General features: G+C 38.4%; 1 pseudogene across 1 annotated transcript; it reads right to left on the bottom strand.

Moving 5' to 3' along the window:
- Positions 1-5,049: 5,049 nt before the first annotated feature.
- On the bottom strand, positions 5,050-6,241 carry LOC308414623 (ribonucleoside-diphosphate reductase subunit M2-like; annotated as a pseudogene). Its single transcript has one exon. The product of its transcript is annotated as a ribonucleoside-diphosphate reductase subunit M2-like (transcript).
- Between the last annotated feature and the right edge of the window lie 16,008 nt (positions 6,242-22,249).

Genomic DNA, 22,249 nt, shown 5'->3' with positions numbered 1-22,249 from the left:
ACATTATATGTAAAAAAGAAAGCATGTAAAATTGGCATGCTAAGAACTGAGGTCTTAGCATTCCAAGTTCATGGTTTCTGGTTAGTTCCCTCACTACTTGACACCTTAATCATTAATAAAGTATTTATTTAAAAATCAAAGAGAAAGAGAGAATAATTCTTTTGAACTCTGTGAGAGGCTTTACAGTGAGGAGTAAGGCATGGAATGAAAACTATGAAATATGAAACCTATGAAGATGTGGGTATAAGGAAGTGGGGGAAGGGAAGTAGGATGCAAAGAAAGACAAGTGGGATAGATACTGATATCCACATCTTCCCAGAACTTTAATACTAATCCCTTTGCCACCTGGAATGCTACCTTACAAGATATGCGACTAATTCCCTCCCTAAGAATTATCCCAGGCTGAGCCTGAGAGATCTGCTCTATTCAATGTATGACACACTGTTTTATTCCACAGGGCAGACTGCATCCTGTGTGAATACAAAGACTCATGTCCTTCTGTGCGGTTAGTGTTAGTTGTCAATCTGGTTGGATTAAAGAGCATGGCATTAATGAGACCTGTGTGTCTACAAGAGCTTTACCAGAACGGATTAACTGAGGAGGTGAAGACCTACCCTGAATGTGAAAAGGGACTGTCCCCAGGGGTGTGTGGTTCAGACTGAATACATAAAGAAAACAGAGAAGTCAGCCTTCTGACATTGCTCCTTTCCCTGTTTCTAGAGCTGCTGAAATGTGAGCAAGCAATTTCCCAGCTGCTCTGCTACCACGCCTTCTCTACCATGATGTGCCATATTCCCTGAACCAAGAGCCAAAATAACTTTGTTCTCAGAAATTGCTTCTAGGAAGATATTTAGTTGCAGCAACAAAAAAGGACAACTAATTTACCCTGACTTAATTTGAAATGGCCAGTCCAACCCCTGGAACTTCTCATTGATTGCAGCTTTCATTCTCTGTCTGTCTCTGTCTGTCTGTCTGTCTGTCTGTCTCCCTCTCTTTCTCTCTCTCTCTCTCTCTCTCTCTCTGTCAGTCTCTGTCTCCCCCCTCTCTGTCTCTCTGTCTCTCTGTGTGTGTGTCTCTCTTTTTCTCTCTCCTTTTGTTTTGGTTTTATCTGGCAGTTCTGGAACTCACTATATGGATCAAGCTGGCCTCAAACTCAGAGAAGCCTCTGCCTTCCAGACTCCAGAAGAACTGCTAGGATTAAAGGACTGCACCATCAAGCTGAGCTCAATGCTACTTTCTTATTCCGTGGCAGATATTCATGTTTTTATTGGATGTTCTCTGCATTTACATTTCAGTTGTTATCCCCTTTGGGCCTAACCCATCCCTCCCCCTCCCATTGCCCATATGAAGGTGCTCCCTTTTCCAAACCCCCTCTCCCACCTCAGCGCCTTGGAGTTCCCCTACACTAGGAAAATGAGCCTTCACTAGACCAAGGGTTTCTCCCCCTACTGATGCCAGAAAACACTATCCTCTGCTGCATATGCAACTGGAGCCATGAGTCTCTCCATGTGTGCTCATTGGTTGGTGTTTTAGTCCCTGGGAGCTGTGTTTGGCTAGTTGATCATTTTGTTCTTCCCATGGGATAGCAGACCCTTTCAGTTCCTTCAGTCCTTTCTCTAGCTACTTTGTTGGACCCTATAACCTTGAGCCGCCCTTTCTCCCCCACTGAGCCTTTTCTCCAGCTGAGGCCAAAACCCATTTATGCCCTAGGCAGCTGCTCTCAAACCCATCACAGCTGTTGCTTTCCACTTGAGCAACCAGAGACGCACCTGGTACTTTCCACTACTTCTCAATCAGTCCTTAAGAACTCACTCAGTAAAGCTCATGGGTGTTCTCCTTGAATAAGTGACTCTTGTATGTGTCTTTCAATCCTGCAGACCTACAACCAATTCTCAAACACTGGCAACTCGGACACTGTCACTCCTTCATTGGGGTCCTTGTGTTCAGTCCCATGGTTAGCTGCAAGCATCCTGCTCTGTATCAGTATGGCTCTGGCAGAGCCTGTGAGGAGGCATCCTTATCAGGCTCCTGCCAGGAAGCACTACTTGGCTTCCAAGTAGTGCTTGGGTTTGGTGGCTGCATATTGGCTGGATCCCCAGGTGAGGCAGTCTCTGGATGATTTTTTCTTCAATCCCTGCTCCTCTATTTATCTCCCATGCTCGTTTTTTTCTCCCTTCTAAGAAAGACTAACACACCCACCTTCTGGCATTTCTTCTCTTTGAGATTCATAAGTTCTGTGAATTGTTTCTTGGGTATTCTGAGATTTTGGGGCTAGATTCCGCTTATCAGTGAGTATATACCATGAGTGTTTTTTGTGACTGGGTTACCTCGCTCAGGATGATAGCTTCAAGTTCCATCCATTTGCCTAGGAATTTCATGAACTCATTTTTGTTGTTGTTGTTGTTGTTGCATATTTGTTTATTAGTTATTGTAACAGAACCTAAAGAGGTAGATGGTACTTTTAAGAGTTGCAATTTGGGTAAAAGTAACATCAATAAAAATCAACCTTTGAATATCTGTCTATAAATTTTAGAATGTTTATAAGAATTTTAGTATTTAAGACTCCAAGATGGATTCTAAAAATAATTTTATCCTGTAGGAAACAAGATTTTCCTCTTCCTGCAAGACTTTGAATATAAGAATCCATAATTTTAATTAAAACACTTATCTCTATGTCAAAACTCTTAATTTGTAGTATTTTTCACACAACACCCCCCCAAAAAAAAAACCAACAACAGAAAATCACTGGCTTTCCTCTTGGGTCATCTCAAGACTTTGTTTTTGGAAGACTGTCATAAACCACAAAAGCACAGTGTTTGATTCTGAGAAGGCCCAGGTTGGTACAGAGAGGCACCTCAGATAAATGAGTGTATGCTATGGGGCTGGCTCTAATCAAGAGAGGGACAATCAAGGGCTTGGGTGATAAGTGAGTCAAGGGTCTTGAGAGAATAGCTACAGGCATGAACTCAATTATTTTTAATAGCTGGGTAGTACTCCATTGTGTAACTGTACCACAATTTCTGTATCCATTCCTCTGTTGAAGGATATCTGGGTTCTTTCCAGCTTCTGGCTATTATAAATAAGGCTGCTATGAACATGTTGGAACATGTGTCCTTGTTATATGTTGGAGCTACTTTTGGGAGTAGTTTACCTAGATCCTCAGGTAGTACTATATCTAATTTTCTGAGGAACTCCCAGACTGATTTCCAGAGTGGTTGTACCAGTTTACACTCCCCACCAACAGTGGAGGAGTGTTCCTCCTTTTCCACATCCTCACCAGCATCTGCTATCAACTGAGATTTTGATCTTAGCCATTTTAATTGCCATGAGGTGGAATCTTAGGGTTGTTTTGATTTGCATTTCCCTGATGACTAGGGATGTTGAGAATTTCTTTAGATACTTCTCAGCCATTTGGTATTCCAAAGTTGAGAATTCTTTGTTTAGCTCTGCACCCCATTTTTTTTTCCTCAGTTAAATCATTTAATACTATGTGCCATGCAACTCTGAGACTTGGGTTTATTAATTTTACAAAATAATTTAAAGGTACAAGTTCTCATATTACAAAATATATTTATACAATAAAACTGGCCAGGGTCATAAGCCAATATATAATAACATCAGTTACAAGGGAGCTGGAGATCTTTGTGAATTACTGCAGGGGACACTTGCTTTTTTGTTTTTTTTGTTTTGTTTTTTTGTTTTTGTTTTTTTTTTTTTTTTTTTTTTTTTGGTTTTTAAGAGTCCTACTTATGTATCCACAACTGGCCTCAAACTCACAGAGTAATGCACATAAAGGCGTGTTAAGGGTAACTAGCTGTTATCTACTGGTCTGTACTCCAGTCTGAAAAAAACATATTAACATCTTGTTCAGAACTCATTTTCTGGTGATTAGGAACTCACTGGGTAAAGCCAGGTGTGGTAGCAGAAACCTTAATCCCAGTATTGGGGAAACAGCCAAGTTTGAGGCTAACCTGGTCTACATAGCAAGTTCCAGACCAGGCCTGAGTTAGTTAAGACCCTGACTTAAAAAAAAAAAAAGACAAACGCATGTGACACTTTTTACAGTACCATTTGCAAATTTCAATACTAAACATTTTTTTAAAGTGTAGATAAAAAACTCATAAGATGTGTATTTTAATTTTCTTTGAAACTTAAGTGGTTCAAGTTTCGAGAGTACCCCACACACCAAAATGATAACAATGAGTGGATTCCAGCCCTGATTTTACCATGGGCAGGCTCAAGACCGGGCACCGGTCACTGCCCTTTCCAGACCTCATACTAACTAGAAATGGGACAAAGAAAAAAGAAAGAAAAATACTGTTTCTTAAACAAATGACAAGAGTCAACCAGCAAGTGTCCCAAATCATGTCCAAGTTTCTAGTGACTCAAAGTCAGAAGTTCTCACCAAACTCCTTAAGGACTGGCACCAGAAGGCCTGGGCATCACAGGACTGACCTCAAAGCATTTCAGTCACAGAACAAAGCCTGGAAATGGCTCCCTAGTTCAACCAAGACCTAGTCACTCAGACTTTGAATGGGGCGGCCATCAGTGGTAAATGGAACACTTCCTGCTTGGTCTAGAAACCAAATAAAGCAGCCCTTCCCCCTAACAGTACTAAGTTTGTGTGCAAAGTGCCAGTTTTATTTACAAACTTGTTAAGTAAACTCTACATGCCTGCAGGAAGCAGTGAGGTTGGCATCTTTAAACAACTCTGTGGGGTCTAAATGTTTAAACATGTTTGCTTGAGGGTCACTGTTCACAAAAAGCCCGGCCCAAAGTGCTGTTAGTGCTTCGGTGAGGTCAAAGGTGACCACCTACTTGTAAAAGCCAAGAACAGGATCTCCCTAAGGATTCAAGTACCCACTGTTTTTAAGTATGCTTTCTTCTTCTGGTGACAAATCTATCAAACAGGACCAAGGTAGCTACACAACTTTTAGGCACCTGTTAACAAATTTGATGATAACTCATGGTGTAGCATGTTGGTTGGTTTTGCTGATTTCTTTTAATGACCAGGGGAGAGAAATCAGCAAAGAGCACACCATCAGCTACTTAGAAGTCAGCATCCAAGGTGAAAGAATTCTCTGTCGAATTTGACATTACTCCCATCCTCTGATACTCGCCTACTCGCTTCTCAAAGAAGTTTGTCTTTCCTTCTAGTGAAAGATTTTCCATGAAGTCAAATGGATTTTCTACTCTGACAATCTTGTTAAAACCCAGCTCCAGCATAAGCCTGTCGGCCACAAACTCAATGTACTGCTTCATCAAGGTGCAATTCATCCCGATGAGCTTCACAGGCAAGGCATCCGTGAGGAACTCCTGCTCTATCCTAACCGCGTTGATAATTATTTCTTTTACTCTCTGCTCCGATGGGTTGTGTACCAGGTGCTTGAACATCAGGCAAGCAAAGTCACAGTGTAAACCCTCATCCCTGCTAATAAGCTCATTGGAAAATGTAAGGCCCGGCATCAGTCCCCGTTTCTTGAGCCAGAATATCGATGCAAAAGAACCGGAAAAGAAGATTCCTCCTACTGCAGCAAAGGCAACAACTCGTTCTCCATATGTAGCCTCTTTGTCCCCAATCCAACGCAAGGCCCAGTTGGCCTTCTTCTTCACACATGGCATTGTTTCAATAGCATTGAAGAGATATTCTCTTTCCTTGGAATCTTTAATGTAAGTGTCAATAAGGAGACTGTACATTTCAGAGTGTATGTTCTCCATGGCAATCTGGAAGCCATAGAAACAGCGGGCCTCTGTGACTTGAACTTCTTGACTAAATCGCTCCACCAAGTTTTCATTGACTATGCCGTCACTCGCTGCAAAGAAAGCCAGGACATGAGATATAAAATGTCTCTCATCGGGCTTCAGAGCTTCCCAGTGCTGAATATCCTTGGAAAGGTCCACCTCCTCGGCAGTCTAAAAGGAGGCCTCAGCTTTCTTGTACATCTGCCAGATATCATGGTATTCGATGGGAAAGACAACGAAGCGGCGGGGATTTTCTCTCAGTAACGGCTCTTCCTCAACTCCTCAACGCTGGGCTTAGTAGGTACTTTACTTTCCTCAGCCCCACGCGGACCACTCACCAGCAGCTGCTCGGCAGTGTCCTGTAGGACGCGGGTGCTGCTGAGGGTCGGGGGCGTGTTCTCCTTGTCCGCCAGGGTGAGGCACTTCAGCGGCGACATCTTCAGGGGCTGCTGGTCAGGGATGGTGGCGAGCGGAGCGCGGACGGACGGACAGAGAGCATTTCGAACGGGGACGGTGGCAGAGAGGAGCTAGAAGAAGCGAAACTGCAGGAATCCGGGCCAACCTCTGCACCCCATTTTTAACAGGATTATTTGGTTCTCTAGAGTTTAACTTATTAAGTTCTTTGTATATATTGGATACTAGCCCTCTATCAGATGTAGGATTGTTAAAATCTTTTCCCAATCTGTTGGTTGCCATTGTGTCCTTTTGACAGTGTCCTTTCCCTTACATAAGCTTTGCAATTTTATGAGGTCCCATTTGTGGATTCTTTTTTTAAAGATTTATTTATTTATTTTATGTATATGAATACACTGTAGCTGTCTTCAGATAGCATCAGATCCCATTACAGATAGTTGTGAGCCACCATGTGGTTGCTGGGAATTGAACTCAGGACCTCTGGAAGAGCAGTCAGTGCTCTTAACCACTGAGCCATCTCTCCAGGCCCCCCCCCCCATTTATGGAATCTTGATCTTAGAGCATAAACCATCAGTGTTCTGCTCAGGAAAATTTCCCCTGTGCCTATGTGTTCTAAGCTCTTCCCCACTTTCTCTTCTATTTGGTTCACTGTACCTGGTTTTGTGTGGAGATCAACTTTCACTTGAGCTTTGTGCAAGGAGATAAGAAAGGATCAATTTGCATTCTTCTGCATGCTGACTGCCAGTTGAACCAGCACCATTTGTTGAAAAGGCTGTCCTTTTTCCATTGAATGTTTTTAGCTTCTTTGTCAAAGATCAAGTGACCAGAGGTGTGCAAGTTCATTTCTGGGTCTTTGATTCTATTCCTTTAGTCTACCTGCCTGTCTCTGTACTAATACCACGATTTTTTTTTTTTTTTTTTTGTGTGTCACAGTTGATCTGTCATATAGCTTGACATCAGATATGGTGATTCCCCCTGAAGGTTTTTTTTTTTTTTTAACTGTTGAGAATAGTTTTTGCTGTCCTGGGTTTTTAATTTTTTCAAATGAATTTGCAAACTGCTCTTTCTAATTCTATAAATAATTGAGTTGGAATTTTGATGGGGATTGCATTGAATCTGTAGATTGCCTTAGGTAAGATGGCCATTTTTACAGTGTTGATCCTTCCAATTTGTGAGCATGGGGGATCTTTCCATCTCTTGAGGTATTCTTCAATTTCCTTCTTCAGAGATTTGAAGTTTAAGTCATACAGAACCTTCACTTGCTTGGTTAGGATCACACCAAGGTATTTTATATTCTTTGTGACCATTGTGAAGGGTGTTGATTCTCTAATATGTTTCTCAGCCTGTTTATCCTTTGAGTAGAGGAAGCCTGCTGATTTGTTTGAATTAATTTTATATCCAGCAACTTTGCTGAAGTTTTTTATCAGCTGTAAAAATTCTCTGGTGGAATTTTTCGGGTCACTTAAGTACACTATCATATCATCTGCAAATAGTGATATTTTGACTTCACTTTTTTCAATTTATATCCCTTTGAACTTTTTGCTGTCTGGCTGCTCTGGCTAGTACTTTCAGTACAATATTGAATAGGTAGGGGGAGAGTGGGTAGCCTCATCTAGTCCCTGATTTTAGTGAGATTACTTCAAGTTTCTCACCATTTAGTTTGATGTTGGCTATTGGTTTGCCATATATTGCTTTTTACTATGTTTAGATATGAGCCTTGGATCCCTAATCTTTTCAAGACTTTTAACATGAAGGGGTGTTGAATTTTGTCGAATGCTTTCATAGTATATAAAGGGATGATTATTTATTTTTTCTTTGAGTTTTTTTATATAGTGGATTACACTGATAGATTTTCATACATTGATCCATCTTTGCATCCCTTGGATGAAGCCTACTTGATCATGGTAAATGACCATTTTGATGTGTTCTTGGATTCGGTTTGCAAGAATTTTATTGAGTATTTTTTGCATCAATGTTTATGAGGTAAATTGGTTTTAAGTTCTTTTCTTTGTAGGGTCTTTGTGTAGTTTAGGAACCATCATAATTGTGGCTTTGAAGAATGAGTTGGGTAGTGTTCCACCTGAATCTGTTTTGTGGAATAGTTTGGAGGGTATTGGTATTAGGTCTTCTATGAAGGCCTGATAGAATTCTGCACTAAACCTATCAGGTCTGGGCTTTTTCCCCCCTTCGGTTGAGAGGCTTTTGATAACTGCTTCTATTTCTTTAGAGGTTATGGAGCTGTTAATAAGGTTTATCCAATCCTAATTTAGCTTTGGTATCTGGTATCTGTCTAAAAAATTGTCCATTTCTTCTAGATTTTCCAGTTTTGTTGAATATAGGCTTTTGTAGTAGGATCTGCTGACTTCTTAAATTTCCTCAGTTTTTGTTGTTATGACTCCTGTTTTATTTTTGATTTTGTTAATTTGCATACTTTCTCTGTGCCCTCTAGTTAGTATGGCTAGGGGTTTATCAATCTTGCTGATTTTCTCAGAGAACCAGCTCTTGGTTTTGTTGATTCTTTGTATAGTTCTTTTTGTCTCTATTTGGTTGGTTTCAGCTCTAAATTTGATTATTTTCTGCCATCTACTTCTCTTGGATATATCTGCTTCTGTTTGTTCTAGAGCTTTCAGCTGTGCTGTCAACCTGCTAGTGTACGCTCTCTCCAGTTTCTTATTGGAGGCACTCAGAGCTATGAGTTTTCCTCTCAGTATTGCTTTCATTGCATCCCGTAAGTTTGGGTATGTAGTGGTGTCATTTTCGTTAAATTCTCAAAAGTCTTTGATTTCTTTTTCTATTTTTTTCTTGACCAAGTTATCATTGAGTAGAGCATTGTTTAGCTTCCATGTGTATGTGGGCTTTTTGTTGTTTTTGTTGTTACTGAAGACCAGCCTTAGTCCATGGTGATTTGATAAGATACATTGATTACTTTGATGTTCTTGTATCTATTTAGGCCTGTTTTGTGACCGACCTTATGGTCAATTTAGGATAAGGTACCTCGAGGATGAAATGTTGGATAGATGTCTATTAAAACCATTTGGTTCATAACTTCTGTTACTTTTACCATGTCTGTGTTCAGTTTCTGCTTCCATGATCTGTCCATTGATGAGAGTGGGGTGTTGAAGTCTCCCACTATTATTGTATGTGGTGCAATATATGCTTTAAGCTTTAGTAAAGTTTCTTTTATGAGTGTAGGTGCCTTTGTATTTGGAGCGTAGATGTTCAGGATTGAGAGTTCATCTTGTTAGGTTTTTCCTTTAATGAGTAAAAAGTATCCTTCCTTATTTTTTGATGACTTTTGGTTAAAAATCTATTTTATTCAATATTAGGATGGCTACTACAGCTTGTGTCTTGGGACTATTTGCTTAGAAAGTTTTTTCTCAACCTTTTATTCTGAGGTAGTGCCTGTCTTTGTTGCTGAGATGAGTTTCCTGTATGTACCAAAATGCTGAATCCTGTTTAAGTTTCAAGTCCTATAGTCTATTTCTTTTTATTGGGGAATCGAATTCATTGATATTGAAAGATATTAAGGAATGGTGATTGTTGTTTTTTCTTATTTTTGTTGTTAGAGGTAGAATTATATTTGTGTGCTTCTATTCTTTGGGGTTTGTCATGGCAGATATTCTTAAGAACACTCCCCCAAGTAAATTTCCTTTATTCAAATCTCTACTTTTGTTCCTGCATCTGAGGTATCCAGTATGTAGCAGAAAGAAATATTATTCCAGGTAACCTCATATCAAAGTGCCTGCATGAACTTGATTCAAGCTGTCAAAAAAAAAAAAAAATCAAAAGAGATCATGCCTGCAGTTGATTGAACTTCTACTTTGGAAATTGCAATATCATACCTACTGATCAGTGAGCTGGATTGACAAGATTAATTAAATGTGTCCAGCTTTGATTGTTAAACTGGAATTACAAGAGTATGAACTAATACATACCTGATTATACCTATACCTTAATTATGCTGAGATGAAATCTTCTTGGTAAGTATGGCATCATGTACTATACAGTAGTTCTATCTTATTCACAGTTCTAGTCTTCTCAATTTCACCTACTTCCAGTAAATCATAAGATCTTTGGAAAGAGAGAGTCATTGATTTCTTCCTTTGTTTACTTACAAATCAAGCAGTTTAGGTCTATGAAAATCTCTCTCTCTCTCTCTCTCTGTGTGTGTGTGTGTGTGTGTGTGTGTGTGTACTGGTCTTGGGATATATTTGTTGGAAGTAAGAAGGCACCCACTATACTACATCTGACTTATATTATATTGTTTTTGCTTATCTTAGGCGTTCTCTTCAATTGGGGTAGCCCACATAAGACATTAAAGAAAAGAGCAAAGATGTCAATTTCTTCCTTTTGCTCTGTGTAGCAATTTTAATCAAGTTTCTTCTGCTCTGTGGATTTTGTGTTCTTTAGCCATGAATTATAGAAATGGTTCAGAGTCCCTATCAGATATCAAATCACTCTATTTATAAGGTATCTATAAGAAAATCTATGAAATGTCTGTAGAAGACTCTCTAAGTGAGAGAGTAACATTCTGAATAAAAGGGTGAATGAAACTGATATGAGCTCTGCATCCAGGCTCATGACATTTATATTTCAAACACTAATCACACCACCTTCACTCTCTTCTCCTGAAGACCATACATATCCATGCATCCAAAGTTCTGACTATACTAGTTGTTAGAATATAGAGGGAATTTTAAACCAGCCAGTTTATCTCAACTTGATCAGTGGAGGCCTGTGTACTCTGACATTGAGAAAGTCTGTCATGACCAAAATGATTTCCAGATCAAGTACCAAGTGACTAGATTAGATGATGGGACTAAGCTGTATTAGACACTCAAAAGCTCATTTCCCTATGAACCCAATTTTTAATGAGAAAAAAAGCTCACCTGCTCCACCTGAAAGCTGATAATTCAGCTATTTAGCAAATATTGGTAACTAACCTTGTGCAGAAGTTTTCTTAGAGTTGGATGGTAATAAATTAAAAGGTATTTATTCTTGAAAGTACTATAGCCCATTGGCAGAAACACACAGAAGAATTAAGTAAGCTGTATCATTTTAAAGGTCAGCAAGCAGGGAAAGGAAATGGGAGGTGTAGTAGTTACTTTCCTGTCACTATGGACCAAATACTTAAAAACTTAAGGGAAGTAAGATTTTCTTTAGACTTCAGTTTCAGAAATTTCAGTTCATCGTTGGAAGAAGGGAGAAAGATGTCATCATTTGTATTTGTGGGAGGAAAAGGGTCACAAACCAAGAATCTCTGAGTGCAGGTCAGAGCCAGTGGCATATTCTTAGTGACCTACTTTTCACCACCTAGGCATGCAGCTTTCAAATTTGTGCTACAGCTGGAAAGAAAACACTCCAACTACAAACTTGCAGAGACATTTTTGATCTAAACTAAAACAGACAGTGATGGCAGAGAGGACATCAGGTTTAAATGGAAATGATTATAAAAGCCTCCTTGAAAAGGTCTAGTGTAAGAAGAAAGAGCTTGGGACAGCGGGAGGGGGGGGTTGGGTCTCAATAAGCATTTAACATGCATAAAGCACAGCATTCCATCCCCCAGCTGCTGAAACAAGAACAAAGCCATAAAGGAAGTAAGAATACAGTTTTCGGAAACAGGTGAAGGAAGCACGTCCCTGGCAGACTGAATAAGAAATGCAGAGGTGCCGAGAGAAAGCACAGTGTAAAGGGGCAGAATAAACAGGGTGGTGCAGAGTAAGGGTGACAGACAATGATAACAGCTTGGGGTCAGAGACTGAACTAAACCGGGAGAAGAAAGCTATTGTGGACTCAGTGAGGGCATTTGTAAGAACGTGGCCTTCTTTTCTGACATCAGATGGTTGAAAGAGGAGTATTATGATAGAATTTAACTTTTAACCAGTTGATACTGGCCTGCCAGGCAATACAAGGAAGAAGTCAGATGAAGGCAGACAAAAGATCAATCGGAAAGCCATTGCAGTATTCCAGAGACGAGATCACAGTGCCTTAGACCTGGTCAAATATTTATGTGTTTTGTAGATAGAACCATAAGATGTAGGATAAGATTAAGGAAATGGATATAGACAATTTAACAAGAAGATGTTTAAACACAGACCTTTATTTAAGAAAGTGACTTCTGGCCAGAAAGGGTGATCAACACTGCTAACCTGCTCCCCAATACAATTAGTAAAATAAGCTAGCTAGTATTTCAAAAGCACAGCCTTGAAAGCCTGTGGAAATGGCCATAAAAAACAAATAGAAATTTTTTTTAAAAAATCAACTGGAATTTGTTGTTTGTGAAACAATATTGTTCTTTCTTCCCCCAGCTCCCAGCTCAATGATGAGCAAACTTCGTCCCAGACTGATATAGGCAGGCACTTGTTAGCACCTAACAAGCTGAAGGACGTTCTTCATGGAAAGAGAACCCTTGTGTTAGGTTAAAGCCAGGGTACTATGATCAGTAAGTGGAACTTCTCTCCTGCCCACTGTAAAATAGAACTTCTAACTTATGAGATCCTGGTTTCATAGCAGGACAGGTAAATGGGAAAGAACTTTAACCACTGCAGCCCCTCCATAACAAATGCTCAGTTCCCACAGTGTTTGCTTCACACATGGGTATGGGATGCTTGCTGTTGTCCCCACCTCCAGCTCTAAGCCTTGGCTAATAGATTCTTCCTTAGTATTGTGGGTGATGATAGGGGTGGGGGAATAACCAAGTTATAAAATGGATTGTTCCCCATCTCTTCTTAAAGGAACTGAATTCATTTGCAACTATGTTAGAGCTGTTTAGCCCTAAGAGCCCTCACAACAGAATGAGGTTATAATGAAGGGATTTGGTAGGAGATTACTAGATCTAATGACAACAGACCCTCAAATATAGGCAGCAAACATGCAGGAGACAATGAATGAGTGAAATAGATTCAAAGAACCTGCCAGAGTTCAAAACAAATATCAAACACTGACTAAAATATTCCTTTGGATCAGGTAGGTATTGGTGTGTGTGGGGTGAAGATCGGAGTGAAGCCCTGTGGCCAGCAGAAGGAATGAAAGCAGGCAACCTCAGGAGGTAGGAGGGGTGAACTCTCTAGAATGTACCAGAGACCTGGGAGGTGAGAGACTCCCAGGACTCAAAGGGAGGGGCCTTAGATGAAACGCCCTACAGTGGGGAGAGGGAACTCTTAGAGTCCTCCTCCGGTAGAAAGACAGGGCATCAAGTGAGGGATGGGGTTGCCATCCCACTCAAAAACTCTGACCCAGAATTGTTCCTGTTTAAAAGAACTGCAGGGTCAAAAATGAAGAAGAGCTTGAAGGAAATGAGGTCTAGTGACAGGCCCAAATTGGAATCTAGCTCACAGGGAGACCCCAAGGCCTGACACTATCTATTACTGAGGCTACGGTGTGCTTATAAACAGGAGAGTAGTACAGCTGCCCTCCTAAAGACCCAACAAGCAACTGCAAGAGTCAGATGCAGACTTACCCCCAACCAATGGACAGAAGCTGGGAACCCCTGTGGTTGAATTAGGGAAAAGCTGGAAGAAGCTGAGGAGGAGAGCGACCCCATAGGAAGACCAGCAGTCTCAACTGACCTGGATCCCCAAGATCTCTCAGACACTGAGCCACCAACCAGGCAGCACACACTAGCTGATAAGAAGCCCCTGACACTTATACAGCAGAGGACTGCCTGGTCTGGACTCAGTGAGAAAATGCACCTAACCCTCCAGAGACTTGAGGCTCCAGGGAGTGGGGAGGCCTAGTGGGGTGGGGTAGGAAGGTGGGGACATACTTCTGGAGAAGGTGGGGGGAGAAGTCATGGGATGTGGAGCAGTCAAAGGGCAGAGCAGGGATGGGATAATGACTGGACTGTAAAAAAAGATTAAAAAATAATAATGGTAATGATGATGATGATGATGATAATAATAATAATAATAATAATATGTGATTTGCTGTTGTGTCTTTGCCTCACCATAATGGATTCTTATTTCTCTGGACCTGTCAGATAAAATAAATTCTGTTTTCTTAAGTTATTTTTGTTGTTTTATTATAGCAACAGAAATGTAACTAATACAGTTAATACAATTTGATTACAGCAGCTCTCCAATATCCACCAGTCATGCATTCCGGGATACCCAGTAGATTATTAAAACCTCAGACAGTACCAAAACTATATATATGTGTGTGTGTGTGTGCGTGTGTGTGTACATGTACATATAAATATGTATGTATTATGCATGTGTAAACATAGTTGTATATGCATATATTAGTATGCATAGAGCTTCTCCTCAATATATATACCTTCCAGAGATAACAAGGATAGAAACAGAGCCATGCTACCACCCACAGCAGCCTAAGGAAATCCTTTCCTTCTTAAGGATCTCCACTTTGATAAATCAAGACAAGCCAGTAGGAAGTAAGGTTAGAGTTTGTTAAAAGGCACTTTTAGCATAAGAGCTTAAGATGGGGTTAAGACCATCAGACTGAACACAGGGTCCCCAATGAAGGAGCTAAAGGAAGGACTGAAGGAGCTGAAAGGGTCTGCAACCCCATGGGAAGAACAAAATTATTAACTAACCAAACCCACCACAGCTCCCAGGAACTAAAACACCAACCAATGAGTTCGCATGGAAAAACCCATGGCCCCAGGTACATATGCAGCTGAGGATAGCATTTTCTGGCATCAACTGGAGAAGAGGCCTTTGGTCCAGCAAAGGCTCATTTTTCCAGTGTAGGGGAATGCCAAGGTGCAGAGGCTAGAGAGGGTGGTTGGGAGAGGGAGCACCTTCTTAGGGAGAAATGGGAGGGGAAGAGGGGATGGGATTGGGGGAAGGGAATAACATCTGAAATGTAAATACGGAGAATATCCAATAAAAAAAACCCAACAAGAATGGGGTTAAGACAAAGAGAAGTTCTCTGGAAAGGAAGAAGAAATGACATAAATAGGTATTTATGCCTCAAAGTAGAGTCATATCTCATTTTCCTTACAGTAACTGTGTGTGTGTGTGTGTGTGTGTGTGTGTGTGTGTGAGAGAGAGAGAGAGAGAGAGAGAGAGAGAGAGAGAGAGACATGGCAGACAGACAAAGATAGAGACAGACAGGCAGAAAAAGAGCTTCTGAATTTTTGTTTTTAGTTACATTGCTCAGTGTACAGTTTACAAGGCTAAACAATTAAGCAAGCTTAAACTTTGAAGTTTAAAATAAAATACAATTTATGAGCTTGTTTGTTTCTTCTATAGGATTTTATTTGTAAATGGCATTGTAAGTTCATTTTATGAGGTTGTTTAGATTTGTCGCTAATGGAAAAATATTGATAGTAAACATCCCAAACCAAAGTAGATGCCATCTCTTATTATCCTTTATATCCCTATATGGGATATCCTTTGGAAAACATGCATTTTTCTGCAGGCGATTTTGTTTTTATGAGTGGTATTAGAGCCTCTTGGTTCCTACAGATGAAAAGCAAACTGTATTCCTTAAATTTCTTTTTGTTCTGTCTCGTCCTATGATAAAGTTTAATTTGTAAATTAGAAGTTTATCAGTAATAGACTGACAAAAAGCAGCAACAACAACACCCAGAACAAGTATAACAATATACTGGTAATAAAGTTGCGTTAGGGGGATTGAAGAAATGCTTCAATGATTAAAAACATTGCCTGTCTTTTAGAGGACCAGGCTGGATTCCCTGCACCCATATGGTATTTTACAACTTGTAACTATAGTCCAGAGAACCCAATAGCCTCTTTTTGTTTCCATTGGCATCAGGAAGACATATGCTACACACACACACACACACACACATACACAGACACATATTCAAAAAATATATAAAGTAAAAGTCAAAATTAAATTAAAAAAATTTGTGCTTAGTCATTTTTCTTGCAAGATATTGTACTGTATTCACTCTATTCTTATTTAATTGATGTGATATAATAACAATGCCTATATAATAACATGAGGTGCAGCACATAGGCAGTTGTGATATAGTATTGGGCTGCTATTTGGATGTCAGTACTGTAACACCCAACAATTAATCTGATTTTATTTATAATGCCTAAGATGTCTACTAACAAGTGGTGGAAAGTGTGAAAATGTTAGACAAAAGGATGATTAATGTCATGGTAAAGCTGAAGAAAGATTTCAACATACTGCTCAGAAGGCTTGCAATTTAAATTAAGAATTATTTGTTTCCAGAATTTTTATTTGATATTTTCTGATCACAGAGTACATTGAACAGTCAACTACAGGTAAGGGAAGACAATTTTGAAGTGGAACGTATGTCCAGAAGGTAATCATGGAAATATAGGATCTTAATGGATAGATGTGGTTAGGGAAAGAGTGTAAAAGAATGACAGTACCAGTGTCACTATTGTGCCTAGCTATCTGACATACCCAAAACTATATGTGTGGAGGAGCACCATGAGATGCTAACCACTGTGGCATACCATGAAGAGAAAAAAAGCACATAAACTTCATTGCAATAATTCACCCACTCTATAAGCAAATAATAGGTTAATTTGGGAAAGTAATACCCTGAGTTGCTACACTACATCAACTAATATCCAGTATCTATCTACCAGTGATAACAACAACAACAACAAAGCATGACTGGAAACAGATCAGCCTGCAAGAGTAACCGCATACAGGTTTTAACAGGATAATAATATATCTATGGAACTAAAAAACTGATTCAAAAATTAAACAAGGATAAAATGTCATTGTGACATCAAATGGAGAATATTAGGAAACACAACTTACTTAAAAGAAATTGAAGTTTTGACTTTAAAAGCTAGTAATTATGACACATACACCTTTAATACCAGCATTCAGAAGTGAGTTCTAGGACAGCCAGGGCTACACAGAGTAATATTGTCTCAAAAAAAAAAAAAAAAAAAAAAAAAAAAAAAAAAAAAGGAACGAAGGAAGAAAGAAAAGAAAAAAGAAAAGAAAGAGAAGTTAGTAATTGAAGTCAAGTTTGGTAAAATTTGTGTGTAGTCCAAGTACTTTAAAAATGAAATGATAGGATCAAGAGTTGTAGATCAGCTTGGGATACATAGTGAATTCCTGTTCCAGAAGGAGGAGGAAGAGGAGGAAGAGGAGGAAGAGGAGGTGGTGGTGATGGAGGAGGAGAGTGGTATGACAAAACCCAAATCAAAAATGAGAAAAGAAAAAGAAAAAAGAAAACCACTCAAAGACTCAACACTAGATTTTAATTGATAGAAAAAACTAATGGCCTTGGAGAGAGATTGAAGTATATATAATAAGGGTTGCTGACCAGCAAAGAATGAAAAGAAATAAATAAAGCCACAAACAAATGCAGGGAACTATGGAATTACACAATGTATCTAATAGCTATTAAAAAACAGAAACAGGGTGAGAAAAATATTTAGATAAATTATGGTTAAAACTCCCTAACTTTATTGACAATAAAGTTATTATCCTGCACATCCAGGAGGCACAATAAAACACAAGTAAGATAAATGCCAATAATCCATAAACAGTTGCAGTACAGTAAAAATGATGAAAGTCAAAGACCAGGAGAAAATATTAAAATGGCAAGAGAAAAATCTATGTCACTTGTAAGAGATCTTTATAGCAGAAACAATGCAGGTCAGAAGATAGAAAAATAACATTCAAAGTTTTCTATGAACAAACTGTCAACCAATCCTCCTGTATTTAACAAAGCTATTGTTAATGAATAACCATAGTACCCGAGTACTCATTTTCACTGTGGCTCTATTCAGAATATCCATCTTTGAAGTTAATCTAATGACCTATCAACAGAAGATTATTATTTAATTTAAAAATGGAGTTTTATTTAACCATATTGAAAAAAAATATTATTTGCAGGATAGTTAATAAAACTGGAGAGAACATGTTAAAGAAAATAAGCCAGACTTGGAGATAAAACTATTAAATATGTGCTCTCTCATCTGAATAAACTTACACTTAAAAAAAATAGAAGACATCAAAATACAAGGATGTTTACTTAGGAAAAAGAAGGGATAGCAATGGAAGCAAGAAGGGAAACAAGATAGGAAAGTGTGAGGCTCAATGCGTATTACATACATGTACGAATGTCATAATAAGTTCATTATTTTGTACAATGAATATATGTTGTTTTCAAAGTTAAGATTTAGAAGCTGGAGAGAACCTTAATACTTTAGAGCATTTCCTGCTATTTCAGAGGACATGGATTCAATTCCTCACAGCCATATTTAACTTCATGCCTAAGGGATCTAACACTCTCCTATAGTCTCCATGGGTACTGCACACACATGATACAAAAACATACACTCGGGCAAAAGACCTAAACACATAATTTAAAAATAAATTATAAACAGTATCAAAATAATTTTAAAGTACTGTTGAGATTTTACAAATTTAATTTAATATACTGTGGTAGTTTAAATAAGAATGGTCCCCAGAGGCTCGTATATTTGAATATCAACCTCTAAGCTAGTAGAACTGTTTGGGAAGGTTGGGAAGGTGTGGCTTTGTTAGAGGAGGTGTGTTACTGGGCTTTTGAGGTTTCAAAAGCTCACAGTGTTCTCATCTCTCTCTGCCTCATGGTTATATCTCAATTATTGCTCCAGCATCATTCCTGTCTATCTGCTGCCATACTCCTTGTCATTATTATTATGGACTCATCCTCTGAAACTGTAATCCCCAAAACTATTTTTTCTATAATTTACATTGGTCATGATGTGTTATCATTGTAAGAGAAAAATAGTTAAAATATAGGCTTTCCTGGAAAAACAAAAAATTGACATATTTTATTGCTATTATACCCATTATTTAAAAAAAACTTATGAAAATCACATAGCTTAAAACAAAACATTCTGAAAATATGTCAAATTCATACAAACAAACAAGGAGTACCTATAGTACCCGTAGGAAATTAATGTAAGCATAATACACTCATTATTGATGGATTTTTCCTTTCTTTTAGTGAACTTAAAAGGCTATTGTAAAATGATATAAATTATTATATATTGCTGGACCTATAATATGTTTATAAATGCACAAACACACATGCACACACGCACACACGTACACATTGGCTTTCAGTATCAGCAAAAGGAAGAAAAATTACAATAGGTTAAAAAAATTATAGCAAATGGTAAAATGTCAATTACAACAATATGTTGTTGAGTTTATAGTGTGAATAAAAATGTACATTACCTTTCTGTTAGTAGAGTAGATCCTCAAGTTAATTAATACAAATAAAAGGCTTATTTGGGTCTTCAGGTTTATAGGTTCAGCCTTGTTGCTTTGGGTTTGTGGCAGCACAAACTACTCCTTTCGTGGATAAGCTATGAAGAAGAAAGTTAGAGGAGGATATCAGGATACCACACTACCTTTAGGCATGTTCCCAATGACCAAAAGGCTTCCTACTAGTTCATAAAAGTTCTATCCCCTCCCCAAAGTATCAAACTACAGATCTAGCCTTGATAGTATGAGCTGTTGGATTATAATCTAAGTCAAAACCATAGCACAATAGCACTATAAGCCAAGGAAAAGAGAATTAGAATTACTAAGATATCTATTAGTGGAATTAAGACATAGAAAATCTGAGCTTGAATGTGATATGTTAATATATATATATATATATATATATATATATATATGTATGTATGTATGTATATATTACCATCTCTACAGCAACCACTAAAAATAGAAAAATATTGTACAATTATTAGTAAAACTAATATACTATTTTAAAATTATTCATTTAAAGATAAGAATAGTAGTAAAGAAAGAAAACAAAAGATATGAGTCATGATAAGCAAAGAAATGTTGCAGGCATAAACCGGTGTATCTATAATAACAGGAAATATGAGTCAATTCAAGAATCCAATCAAAAGGCAGAGATTGTTAAGACTTGGAAGAACCATGGTCCAACTATGTGTTGTCAACAATAACAACAAAAAATATACTTCAGGTTCAAAGATACATAGTTTGAAAGTGAAGGAATGGAAAAAGATACATACTGTGAGATCAAAACCAGGAAGCTTTGGTTATACAAATGTCAAACAAAATACATTTAAAAACTTCTCACTAGATGGGTATATACTCCAAGGAATCAAAATCAGCACACATTAAAGATATCGGCATATCAATTTTATCTCAAAACTATTCATAAGACACAGTTATTGAACCAGTATATGTGCCCACCAATAAATGAATAGATAAAGAGAACATGGTGCATACATGCTTAAAGAGAAAAGTTATATGATTTGTAAGACAGTGAAGAAAATTGGAGATCATCATGTGAAGTCAGATATGACAGGCTCAGAAAGACAAATATCACATTTTCTTTATATGTGGGATCCAGATTAGAAAAACATGTCAAAGTAGAAGACAATCTGGGAAGAGAGTGGGAACTTTTGGGAGGTAGGACAAAAGAGAGGGTAATGGGTAAATATGATCAAAGTATAGTATATACACATTTTATTTTGTTTTTTTAAATTGAACAATCTTTATTTAAAAAAACAAAAATAAATGTACAGATTTTAAGCATTTTTGCATAAAAGTATACGAATACATTTTGTCAGTACTTGGTTTTTTTAAAGGTTTGATAGTGTGCATTGAGATCTTACTAGTTACAATGAGCATAAAGTACATGTAAAACAAGATGTAACCTAGTATATACACATTTTACAATGTGATAATGAAGCCCATTATTGTGTACAATAAATATAAAATGTTACCAGAAATCATGGGGAACATTTTACAATTATAAAAGATCAGGCTGTTATTAACATGTACGGGCAATAACAGCACTAGAAAACATAAAACAAAAACTGACAGAAATGAAGGGAGCCAGGAACAGTTTCACAATAGTAGCTGGAGAATTCAAAACCCTGTGTTGTGAAATGTATTTTAAGTGTGTGAATGCAAAGTGACTTACAGAACACAGTGACCAGAAAGCTGTACTACTGATATCTAGAATCTGACTGGGTTAAAGAGGGAATTAAAGAAGAACACACACACACACACACACACAGAGAGAGAGAGAGAGAGACAGAGAGAGAGAGAGAGAGAGAGAGAGAGAGAGAGAGAGAGAGAGAGAGAGAGAGAGAGAGAGAAGAACACACATACACAAACTGAAATCATCTGGGCTCTCAGCTGGAGAAGCCACAGCAACCTAGAAACTCAGCATGTTTATTATATAGAGTTGAACAGAGAGGTGGGGTTACGGCATACAGATGAGTAAAGAGGCAAGATTTACAGTATACAACTGGATCTAGGAGACAGAATTCACTAATCTTGGTAGAAGCAGTCTCTGCAGGGGAGCAGGCTTCAGGCTCTAAACATTCAGGGGAGGGAAAGCTATAATTGGCATTTTGTGTACACACTGTCAACACTTGCATCCAGTCTCCAAATGGTTCAGAGATTTTCCATGCCTCTGAAGCTCACCCCAGGGTGAAGGCTTTACCATACATTCATGGATCTGAGGCTCTGGAATCTCTGACATGGTCTATTCATCTTAACATATAACACATTGGCTAAGGGCTTTCTCCACTTTCTATACTCCTTTTCAAGAAGATTGGCTAGATTTTAGGGAGCCCTAATGATTCTGTCAAGCATAAAGGAAATGAAGCAAGTAACCACATGGCTTAGTACAGCACCAGTAACTTTATCCTTTTCAGTTTATACCCATTTGGGTACAGGGAATGATATTGTGACAAGTTCCTTGCCTTTCCTCTTTGCAATCTTAAACTAGATTTGAGAGAGGCTGGCAATCCAGAAACACCAATGGGCGCAATCCAAAAATACCCCGATAAAACTTCCTACTAGCTTCACTTACATCGAAGCTAACAACAAAGAAGCCTTTCTCAACAAGGTAGAAAACATGGATGGTCACCCAAGTTGTTTTTTGTGCGCACACACACACACACACACACACACACACGAGTAAGAGTCTCAAACAGGTAATTAATGTTTCTAAGAAATGTGGAAAAGAAAATAAATGCAAAAGATCAGAAGGAATGAACTAATATAAAGAACATAAATCGATGCAATTGAAAACTGAAAATCAATAAAGTAATAGAGGGAGGAAAGGGCTGCTTCTTTGAGAAAATGAATGCAGGAGTAGAATTTCCCCCAGACCCCT

This window comes from Micromys minutus (assembly GCF_963924665.1).
Source record: "Micromys minutus genome assembly, chromosome: X".
NCBI classification, from domain to species: Eukaryota; Metazoa; Chordata; class Mammalia; order Rodentia; family Muridae; genus Micromys; species Micromys minutus.
Note: the sequence above shows the minus strand (reverse complement) of the source record. Positions and strands in the feature narration are given on the sequence as shown.